The 11,293-nt window shown below is 42.0% G+C and overlaps 1 pseudogene; it reads left to right on the top strand.

Annotated features, from left to right (window-relative positions):
* The first annotated feature begins 219 nt into the window (after positions 1–219).
* Positions 220–9,586, top strand: LOC101416907 (E3 ubiquitin-protein ligase Mdm2-like; annotated as a pseudogene).
* Positions 9,587–11,293: the final 1,707 nt, after the last annotated feature.

The following is an 11,293-nucleotide window of genomic DNA, read 5'->3' as shown; positions in this document are numbered from 1 at the left end:
AAACGCTCTACCGAGTTTCCCACGCTTTTGCCACGAGGAGCCTCCTTCTCTGGACATAATGCGTTCAAGTGCCACTTCCGCGTGCGCCACGGACAAAACAGGGGCGCCTCAACAGACCTCTGCTACAAGAATGAAAAACCCTGCTTGCTGTCTTCCCTGGTGCGTAGAGATACCTGCGGTCACAGATGTACAACACTTTTTCCATATTGATCCAGGCAAATGTGCAGTACCAACATGTCTGCATCTACTGATGGGGTTGCGAGCAGCTCACAGATTCCTGTTTCGAACCAGAGACCCTAGTCAAACCCAAGACATTGCTGTTGAAGTTGATAATGTTGTTAGAGCACAAAAAGACACTTACACAATGAAATATTGTCTCGTGGCCAGTATATTATGGCCAAACTATTATAGGATGAGAAGCAATAACACACACACATATTGTACATTGTTCAAATGATCTTCTAGGGGATTTGTTTGGAGAACTAAGCTTCTCTGTGAAAGACTGCAGGAAAACATATGCAATAAGCTACAGAAACTAGGTGGTAGTTTATCAGCAGGAACCATCAGCTTCAGGCACCTCTGTAGGTGTAAAGAGGTGTCACCTTGAAGATGGCAATGATCAAAAGGACCCTGTGCAAGAGCTGCAGGAAGGACTTCCAGGAAGATGGCAGACTAGAAAGACACAGGTCTCTCTTCTCTCCCAGAAAAATAGCTAGAGGACAGGGAGAAATCATCTGGAAAAAATGTTCTAGGGTTTAGGACACCAGGGGAAGGCTGGACACCGCCCAGAAGAGAAAGGTAAACAGGGGGAAAAAATCTCAACGCTAAGACCATAAGCAGAAACTGAAGCTGCAACAACCCCACCTTATGAGTAGACGATTTTGAATTCTCTGGCCTAGGGCCAGTGGCTACAGACAGAGGGGGCCATGGGGATCCACCTCCCCAGGACACAAGAGAAAGAGGGACGCAGAGGAAGGCTGGGTCGGCTCTTGGCCGGCTGATCTGGTCTGCTGTGTCCCAGGAGCCCTTCCAGGCTGGGCGGGGCCGCGCCCTTGTTTATCTGAGGCGCCAGCATGGGACTAAAGAGAGCCCACCCTCTCAAGCACCCTCCCCACTGACCAGGACTGGCTGTTGAGGACCCAGAGAGGAGAGGAACCTACCCAGGAAAAGGCAGGGGGCTGCCAGCAAAGGTTGGAGAACAGCCTCTGAGAAAGTTTGAATCGCCAAGGCTCTGAAGAGCACTAAGGCAGGATCCTCTGCCACACTGTTGCTGGGGCTCCACCAGGTTTTGAACTGAGAGGGCTGTCAAAGAGCGCCATCTGCTGGCCCAAAGAGGAAGTGCATTAGAGGAAATTTAAGGAAGAGGGTGGCGGACTTGGCCCAGTGGTTAGGGCGTCCGTCTACCACATGGGAGGCCCGCGGTTCAAACCCCAGGCCTCCTTGACCCGTGTGGAGCTGGCCCATGCCCAGTGCTGATGCGCGCAAGGAGTGCCGTGTCACGCACAGGTGTCCCCCACGTAGGGAAGCCCCACACACAAGGAGTGCACCCCGTAAGGAGAGCCGCCCAGCACGAAAGAAAGTGCAGCCTGCCCAGGAATGGTGCCGCACACACGGAGAGCTGACACAGCAAGATGATGCAACAAAAAGAAACACAGATTCCTGTGCCGCTGACAACAACAGAAGCGGACAGAGAAGACGCAGCAAATAGACACAGAGAACAGACAACTGGGGCGGGGGGGGGGGAGAAAAGAAATAAATAAATACATAAATCTTTAAAAAAAAAAAGTAAGGAAGAGGCTTTTTCCTGCCTTTATAGCCTCTTCCGCAAGGCCCTTGGAAGCAGCTCTGCAACCTGTTGCCGGGCCCATGACACAGATGTGAGCAACTAACAGTGGCAGTCTTAAAGACCTAGAAGAGTTTGAACCAAGAACCAAAGAATGGCAGTAACATGCAGAATAAGTGATACAGAGGATGGAGCAGCTGAAATTGAAGACAGAGATGACCAGAGACAGAAAAGAATGGAAAAAAATTGAGCACGGTCTTAGGGAGTTGAATAATAACATGAATGCAAAAGATACATGTCATGGATGTTCCAGAAGCAAAAGGGAAGGAGAAAGAGGCAGAAAGAGTATTTGAGGAAATAATGGCTGAAATTTTCCCAACTCTCATGAAAACAATGTGCTTATGTGTCCAAGAAGTGCAGTGTACCCCAATCTGAATAATGCAAATAGACCTATTCCAAGACACATATTACTCAGAATATCAAACGTCAAAGATAAAGGGAAAATTCTGAGACCAGAAAGGGAGCCACAAACTATCACATTCAAGGGATGTCCAGTAAGTCTTAGTGGGCATCCCTTAGAAATCTTAGAGAGAATTTCTCATCAGAAACCATGGGGGTGAGAAGACAGTAGACTGATACAATTAGGGTACTGAAAGAGAAAAACTGGCAGCTGAGAGTTCTTTATTCAGCAAAATTGTCCTTCAAATATGAAGGTGAGCTTAAAATGTTCAAAGATAAACAGAAACTAAGAGAGCTCATTAAAAAGAATCCACTTTTTCAGGAAGTATTAAAGAGAGCCTTACAATGCAAAAGAAAAAGACAGGAGAAGAGAGGCTTAGAGGAGAGTGCTGAAGGCAAGACTAGCAGAAAGGATAACCAAAAGAGTAAAAAGACAGATGAAAATAAGATATGGCATATGAAAACCAAAGAATAAAATGGTGGAAGTAAATAATGCATTTACAGTAATATCATTGAATGTGAATGGATGAAACTCCCCAATCAATAGCTATAGGCTGACAGAATGGATAAAAAAAAAACATGAGCCATCCACATGCTGCCTACAGGAGGCTCACCTGAGACCCAGGGATATAAACCAGCTGAAAGGGAAAGGTTGGAAAAAGATACTCCATGCAAATAGTAACCAAAAAAGAGCAGGGATAGCTATACTAATATCAGACAAAACAGACTTTAAATGCAAAAAAGTTACAAGAGATACAGAAGGCCATTATATATTAATAAAAGGGACAATCCACCAGGAAGATCTAACAGTCATAAATAAATATGCACCTAACCAGGGTGCCCCAAGATACATGAGACAAACTCTGGTAAAACTGGAGGGAGAAATAGACATCTCTACAATAGTTTTTAGAGACTTCAACACTCCACTCACACCATTAGATAGAAAAACTAGACAGGAGATCAACAAGGAAACCGAGAACTTGAACAATATGATAAACGAATTAGACCTAACAGACATTTACAGAACATTACATCCAAACTCAGTGGGTTATACATTCTTCTCAAGTGCCCGTGGATCTTTCTCCAGGATAGACCACATGTTACATCACAATGCAGCTTTCAATAAATATAAAAAGATTGAAATTATACAAAGCACCCTCTGGATGATAATGGAATGAAACTGGAAATCAATAATAGATGGAAAGGGGGAAATTCACAAATGTGTGAAGTTTGAACAATACACCTGTAAACAATCAGTGGGCCAAAGAAGAAATTGTAAATGAAATTAGCCAATATATTGAGACAAATGAAAATGAGACCACAACTAACCAAAACTTATGGGATACAGTGAAGGCAGTGCTGAGAGAGAAATTTATAGTTCTAAATGCCTACACGGATGTGTGCCTGCTTCCTACATAGGAAGTCCCGAGTTCAGTTCCCGGTGCCTCCTATTAAAAACAAAAAACAAAACAAAACAAAACAAAAAAAAGGAAAAACCAACTCAGGAGAGCCAGTGTGGCTCAGTGGTTGAGCACCAGCTTCCCACATACAAGGTCCTGAGTTCAATCCTCAGCCTCTGGTACCTCAGAATAAGAAAAAAGAAAAAGATTAAGCAGAAATAAGTAAAATTGAGAACAACAACAACAAAACAATAGAGAAATTTTAAAAAACAAAAGCTGGTTCTTTGAGATCAGTAAAATGGACAAACCCTTAGCTAGACTAACAAAGAAGAAGAGAAGATGCAACTAAATAAAATAAGAAATGAAAGGGGTGAAGTTAAAACTGACCCCACAGAAATAAAAGGATCATTAAGAGGATATTATGAGAAACTGTATGCAAACAAACTAGACAACCTAAAGGAAATGAACAAATTCCTAGAAATTCACAAACGACCTATACTGACCCTTCAAGAAATATAACAGCTCAACAGGGAAGCAGACGTGGCTCAATGGAGAGAGCATCCGCCTACCACATGGGAGGTCCAGGGTTCAAACGCAGGGCCTCCTGACCCGTGTGGTGAACTGGCTCTCGCGCAGAGCTGCTGGGCGCAAGGAGTGCCATGCCATGCAGGGACGCCCCTGTGTGGGTGTGCCCCATTCACAAGGAGTGTGCCCTGCAAGGAGAGCTGCCCTACATGAAAAAAAGCACAGCCCACCCAGGAGTGGTGCCACACATGCAGAACCTGATGCAGCAAGATGACGTAACAAAAAAGAGATCCAGTTTCCGGGTGCCACCGTGGGTGCAAGTGGACACAGAAGGACACACAGTGAGTGAACACAGAGCAGACAACCAGGGGGAAGGGGAGAGAAACAAATAAAACAAATCTTTAAAAAAAAAAAAAAAAGAACTCAACAAACCAATCACATTTAAAGAAATTGAATCCGTCATCAAAAATCTCCCAATAAAGAAAAGTCCAGGACCAGATGGCTTCACAGGTGAATTCTACCAAGCATTTCAAAAATAATTAACGCCAATCCTGTTTAAACTCTTCCAAAAAAATTTAAGAGGAGGAAAAATTACCCAACACATTTTATGAAGCCAACATCACCCTAATGCCAAAGCCAGATAAAGATACTACAAGAAAATTACAGACCAATCTCTCTAGTAAACATAGATGCAAAAATTCTCAACAAAATACTTGTAAATAGGATTCAATGACATATCAAAAGACTTATACTCCATGACCAAGTGAGATTTATTCCTGCAATGGTGGTTCGATATAAGAAAAACAATTAACATGATACATCACATTAACAAACCGAGGGAAAAAACCACATGATCATCACAATCGATGCAGAAGAGGCATTCAACAAAATACAGCATCCTTTTTTGATTAAAAAAAAAACTTAGATAGAAATAGAAGGAAAATTCCTCAATATGATCAAAAGTATATATGAAGAACCCACAACCAACATCGTACTCAATAGGGAAAGGTTGAAAGCTTTCCCTCTAAGATCAGGAACACGACAAGGATGCCCGCTGTCACCACTGTTATTCAACATTGTGCGAGAAGTTCTAGCCAGAGCAATTATACAAGGAAAAAAAAAAGGCATCCAACTGGGAAAAGAGGGAGAAAAACTCTATTTGCAGATGACTTGATAGTACATATAGAAAATTCTGAAATGTCTACAACAAAGCTACTTGAGCTAATAAACAAGTTCAGCAAAGTGGCAGGATACAAGATCAACACACAAAAATCAGTAATGTTTCTGAACACTAATATTGAACAATCTAAGGAGGAAATCAGGAAAAAAATTTCATTTACAATAGCAACAAAAAGACTCAAATACCTAGGAATCAATTTAACCAAAGAAGTACAAGACCTATATTCAGAAAACTACAAAACAATCAAAGAAATCAAAGAAGACCTAAACAAATGGAAAGACACTCCATTCAAGAATTGGAAGACTACATATTGTGAAGCTGTCAATCCTATCTGAACTGATTTTTAGATTGAATGCTATACCAGTTTAAATTCCAACAGCCTACTTTACAGAATTAGAAAAGGCAATTACCAGATTTATTTGGAAGGGAAAGTGCACCCAAATAGCCAAAAGTCATCTAAAAAAGAAAAGCAATGTGGGAGGAATTTCACTGCCTGACCTTGAAATATACTATAAAGCTACAGTGGTCACAACTGCATGGTACTGGCATAAAGATAAACACATTGATAATGGAATAGAATTGAAAACCTGGAATAAACCCTCATTTCTATGGCCAACCAGTTTCGTTTTTTTTCTTTGTTTGTTTTTTTATTTCCCTCCCCTTGCAGCTTGCTTGCTGTCTGCTCTCTGTGTCCATTTGCTGTGCATTCCTCTGTGTGTCTGTATTTATTTATTTTTTTTTAATTTTTTCCCTCCCCACTTTGCGGCTTGCTTTGTCTGCTCTCTGTGTCCATTCGCTGTGTGCTCTTCTGTGTTTTTTGTTTTTTGTTTTAAGATTTATTTTGCATTTATTTATCTCCCCTTCCCCACCCCACCCCCAACTGTCTGCTCTCTGTGTTCATTCACTGTGTGTTCTTCTGTGTCCGCTTGTCTTCTTGTCAGCGGCACGGGAATCTGTGCCTCTTTTTGTTGCATCATCTTGCTGCATCAGCTCTCTGTGTGTGCGGTGCCACTCCTGGGCAGGCTGCACTTTCTTTCACACAGGGCGGCTCTCCTTACGGGGCACACTCCTTGCACGTGGGGCTCCCCTACGCGGGGGACACCCCTGCATGGCATAGCACTCCTTGTGCGCATCAGCACTGCCCATGGGCCAGCTCCACACGGGTCAAGGAGGTCCTGGGTTTGAACCGTGTACCTCCCATGTGGTAGGCGGACGCTCCATCCACTGAGCCAAGTCCGCTTCCCTCTTCTGTGGTTTATTTTTACTTGTCTCCTTTTTTGTTGCGTCACCTTGCTGAGTTGGCTCTCCACGATGCTTGCAGGCCAGCAGCACTCCACGGCTTGTGGACCAGGCAGCACTCCACGGTGCCCAGGCTGGCAGCTCTCTGCAGTGTGCGGGCTAGCCTGCCTTCACAAGGAGGCCCCGGGACGTGAACCCAGGGCCTCCCATATGGTAGATGAGAGCCCAACTGATTGGGCCCCAGCCTCTTGCCACCAAATGGTTTTTGACAAACCTACCAAGTCCCCGTTACTGAGACAAAACAGTATTTTCAACAAATGGTGCTGAGAGAACTGGCTATCTATAACCAAAAGAATGAAAGAGGACCCCTATCTCACTCCCTATACAAGAATCAACTCAAAACGGATCAAAGACCTAAATACAAACCCAGGACCATAAAACTACTAGAAGAAAATGTAGGGAAACATCATACGGACCTTGTGGTAGGTGGTGGTTCTTGGACCTCACACCCAAAGCAGGAGCAACAAAAGAAAAAGGAGAGAAATGGGACCACCTCAAAATTAAACAGGACCTCACAGGACTTTGTCAAAAGGGTGAAAAGTCAGCTGACTCAATGGAGAAAATATCTGGAAATCACATATCTGATAAAGGTTTAATATCCATAACATATAAAGAGATGCTACAACTCAACAAGAAAAAGACAAATGACCTGATTAAAAAATGGGCAAAAGACTTTAACAGACATTTGTCCAAAGAAGAAATACAAATGGCAAATAAACGCATGAAAAAAAATGTCCAACATCTCTAGCGATTAGAGAACTGCAAGTCAAAGCTACAATGAGATATCATTTCACACCTATCAGAATGGCCACTATTAATAAGACAGAGATCTACAAGTGTTGGAGAGGATGTGGAGAGTTGGGAACGCTTATTCGCTGTTGGTGGGAATGCAGAATGGTGCAGCCACTGCAGAGGACTGTTGGGCACTTCCTAAGGAAGTGGAGTATAGACTTGCCATGGGACCCGGCAATACCCAGAAGAACTGAGAGCAGTGACACAAACAGACGTCTGCAAACTGATGTTCATAGCGCGCTATTCACAATAAATTGCCAAAAAGATGGAAACAACCCAGGTGTCCCTCAATCAATGAATGTATAAACAAGCTGTGGTGCATTCACATCACGGGATATTAGGCAGCTGTAAGATGAAATCAAGTCGTAAAGCATATGACAACGTGGATGAACCTGGGGCTGAGTGTTGAGTGAAGCGAGCCAGGCACAAAGGATTGTGCTATTATGAACTAAATGTATTGTGTAACACTCATGGAGTTAATAACTAGAATATGGGTCACTAGAAAAAAGAAAATGAGGGTAGAGAATGGAAAGCTGAGGGTTAACCTGTGCAGAATTGGTTAAAAGATTGTTAATCTTTGGAAATAAATAGAAAAGGTGAAAATACAACAAAGTATTTGGAACTAGCATATGGGTAGGATAGTGGTTGAAAGGGAAAGTTTAAGGTCGTGTATATTACTAGAAGGAAAGCTTAAAAATGTAACAAGGGACTGTATGACATAGTGAAACTTCATGTGAAATATGAATATGGGTAATATTGCATATATAAGACTGTTTTTCTTTGAAACTGAACAAATGTATGTTAATGTTACAAGGCATTAAGATCAGGCAGAAAAACCACAACACCGCATTATGCTAAGAGAAAGAAATCAGACACAAAGAACTACATATTGTATGATTCCATTTATATAAAATGTAAGTATAAATCAATTTATAAAGATGGAATCTGATTAGTGATTATGTAGAACTGGGGAAGGATAGGAGGATTGAGAGGTGACTGCTAAGGGGTGTGGAGTTTTTCTTTTTGGAGTAATGAAATTGTTACAGATTGTATGGTATGTGAATATATCTCAGTAAAACTGCTTTAAAAAACCTTTTTAAAGAATGTTTTTTAAGAGCTGCAGGAAGAGAAACCTCCATTCTCAAATTTGACTTCTAGACCAGTGACCTCGTCTAGAAGGAAAGAGATTAGGGAGACAGAAGAAAAGTTCAGATGAATTCACTGATGAATGACAAAGAAAGTGCCACCCAGCTGCCATTTCCCTTTCCTTTGCTGAAATCCTTGCTCTATGGCAATCTATAAAAGCAACAGTGGCGGTGTGTCAACAGAGACTCCATCACATCTGGATCTCGATGCTGGTAAAAGTGAACATTCTGCTGATTGGTTGGATTGGGATTCAGTTTCATATGAATTCAGTGTAGAATTTGAAGGTCAATCTCTCGATTCAGAAAATTATAGCCTTAATGGAGAAGGACAAGAACTTTCAGATGAAGATGATGAGTTACTGTATATCGGGCAGCGGAGAGTGATAAAAAATTCATTTGAAGAAGATCCTGAAATGTCTTTAGCTGGCTATTGGAGGTCTCCTTCATGCATTGAAATGCATTTTCATTGCATTTCACCTTCCATCACATTGCAGCAGATGTTGGGCCCTTTGTGAGAACTGGCTTCCTGAAGCTAAAGGAAAGGATAAAGAGCCAAACTAGAAACTCAACACATATAGAAGAGGGCTTTGATGTTCCTGATCACAAAGAAAATGAATGACTCAAAAGAGTCATGTGTTGAGGAAAATGATGATAAAATCACACAAATCTCCCAGTCCCAAGAAAGTGAGGAGTATTCTCAACCACCAACTTCTAATAGCATCATTTATAGCAGTCAAGATGGCAGAGGGTTTGAGAGGGAAGGAACACTAGCTAAAGAAGAAAAGTGTGGCATCTAGCATCCTGCTTAATGCCATTGAACCTTGTGTGATTTGTCAAGGTCGACCTAAAAATGGTTGCATCATCCATGGCAAAACAGGACATCTTGCGGCATGTTGTACATGTGCAAAGAAGCTAAAAAGACAAAACCAAAAAACCATGAAATAAGCCCTGTCCGGTACATAGTCAGTCGATTCAAATGATTGTGCTAACTTATTTCCCCTAGCTGACTTGTCTGTAAAAATAGAATTATACTTCTAACTAGATAATCCTAAAAATGTATACCGTTATTTTGGCAACGTGAAATTAAATTTTTTTTGCCTATATTAAAGTGAGAAAGTATGTCAGTCCATATAGAGTTCTTCTCTTTAGTGTAATTTACCTACTTGTGGGGGCTAGTGAATACTTACTTCCTTTTAGGAAAATTTCACTTCTGTTTATATTTTATATTTGGGTGTTAATGTAATTTGTTTTGGCAATATAGCACGTCCTTTAGTCCTACCCCTCATATTTTAAATCATTTCCTCTTTCTCTTAAATGAGAAGTATCTGATTTTTTAAAAATATAAGCAGGACATTTAAATGTAACTTACTTAGTCGCTTTCTTGTAAGATGACGTTTGTGAGAAAGGTTTGCTATTTCAATTTTAGATACTCTTAAACCTTCTGATGCTTAGTTTCTCTGCTCCCTCAGAGCTTCTTAAAATACTCTTTACAGATAAAAACAAGAAGTTGGTAGCTCTATTGGGTGCTATAGAAATACAAATGTGTTAGTTACTCCCCGGCCTCTGGGGTATAGTAAGGGATAGGTGGTGGTGATGTCCATTGAGAAGCCATTATTTACCCACAAAACAACTCTTTCAAAGCTCTATAGCAGGGAAGCATACTTGGCTCAACTGACAGAGCATCCGTCTACCATACAGAGGGTCCAGGGTTCAAACTCAGGGCCTCCTGACCCATGTGGTGAGCTGGCCCACTTGTGGTGCTGATGTGTGCAAGGAGTGCCGTGCCATGCAGGGGCACCCCTATGTAGGGGTGCCCCATGCGCAAGGAGCGCGCCCTGCGAGGAGAGCAGCCCCACGTGAAAAAAGCACAGCCCACCCAGGAGTGGCACCACACACACGGAGAGCTGATGCAGCAAGAGGATGCAACAAAAAAGAGACGCAGTTTCCCAGTGCCGCTGGAAAATGCAAGCGGACGCAGAAGAACACGCAGTGAATGGACAGAGAGCAGACAACGGGGGAAAGGAGAAAGAAATAAATAAAATAAATCTAAAAAAAAATTATTAAAATAAAAAAGCTCCGTAGTAGAAGGCAGAGGTGTCCTAGGGGGTCCAACCTGATACACAAGTTCAGGATTCAGCGGGAATCAATTACTCCATTCATCTTAAGTGGAAAACCCTCTTGGGCTGGGTTCCACAGTTCCTGTCAGTGGCCTAGGTTTCAGATCTTTGTGTAAGGTCGGTTTCAGAAACCAGTGAATTCAGACCGATAAATTCCGAGATCAGAGAAACAGAAAAACTGTTCAAAAATGACAGGGTCATAGGAGTCTAAAATCTCTCTCAAACTGCGTAGAGTAATGTACTGATTTATATTTACTTATGAGTCTTCAGCAAAATCGTGTGAATAACCAACCTTCAGACAAATGGGGATGAGCTTTGATTTACGCTCCCAAGGTTTACTCCTGGGTGTGACAGGTTGAAGACAATAAAATCATCTGAACTCTGAGTTGAGAATAGAACTGAGGGCTAATTTTACACAGCAACTTTGTGTGTCTGTTCGCGGCAGGAGATTGTTCTAGACAGACTTCAGAAAATCAAAATACATGCACACACGACTTACCCATGTATACACATGGAAGTAGAAAACAAATGGCTGAAGGTATCAGTACTTGAGCCAGAGCTATTCGCAAATACAGTGAAGCTTAATTCATTTG

This window comes from Dasypus novemcinctus, chromosome X, assembly GCF_030445035.2.
Source record: "Dasypus novemcinctus isolate mDasNov1 chromosome X, mDasNov1.1.hap2, whole genome shotgun sequence".
Lineage (NCBI taxonomy): Eukaryota > Metazoa > Chordata > Mammalia > Cingulata > Dasypodidae > Dasypus > Dasypus novemcinctus.
Note: the sequence above shows the minus strand (reverse complement) of the source record. Positions and strands in the feature narration are given on the sequence as shown.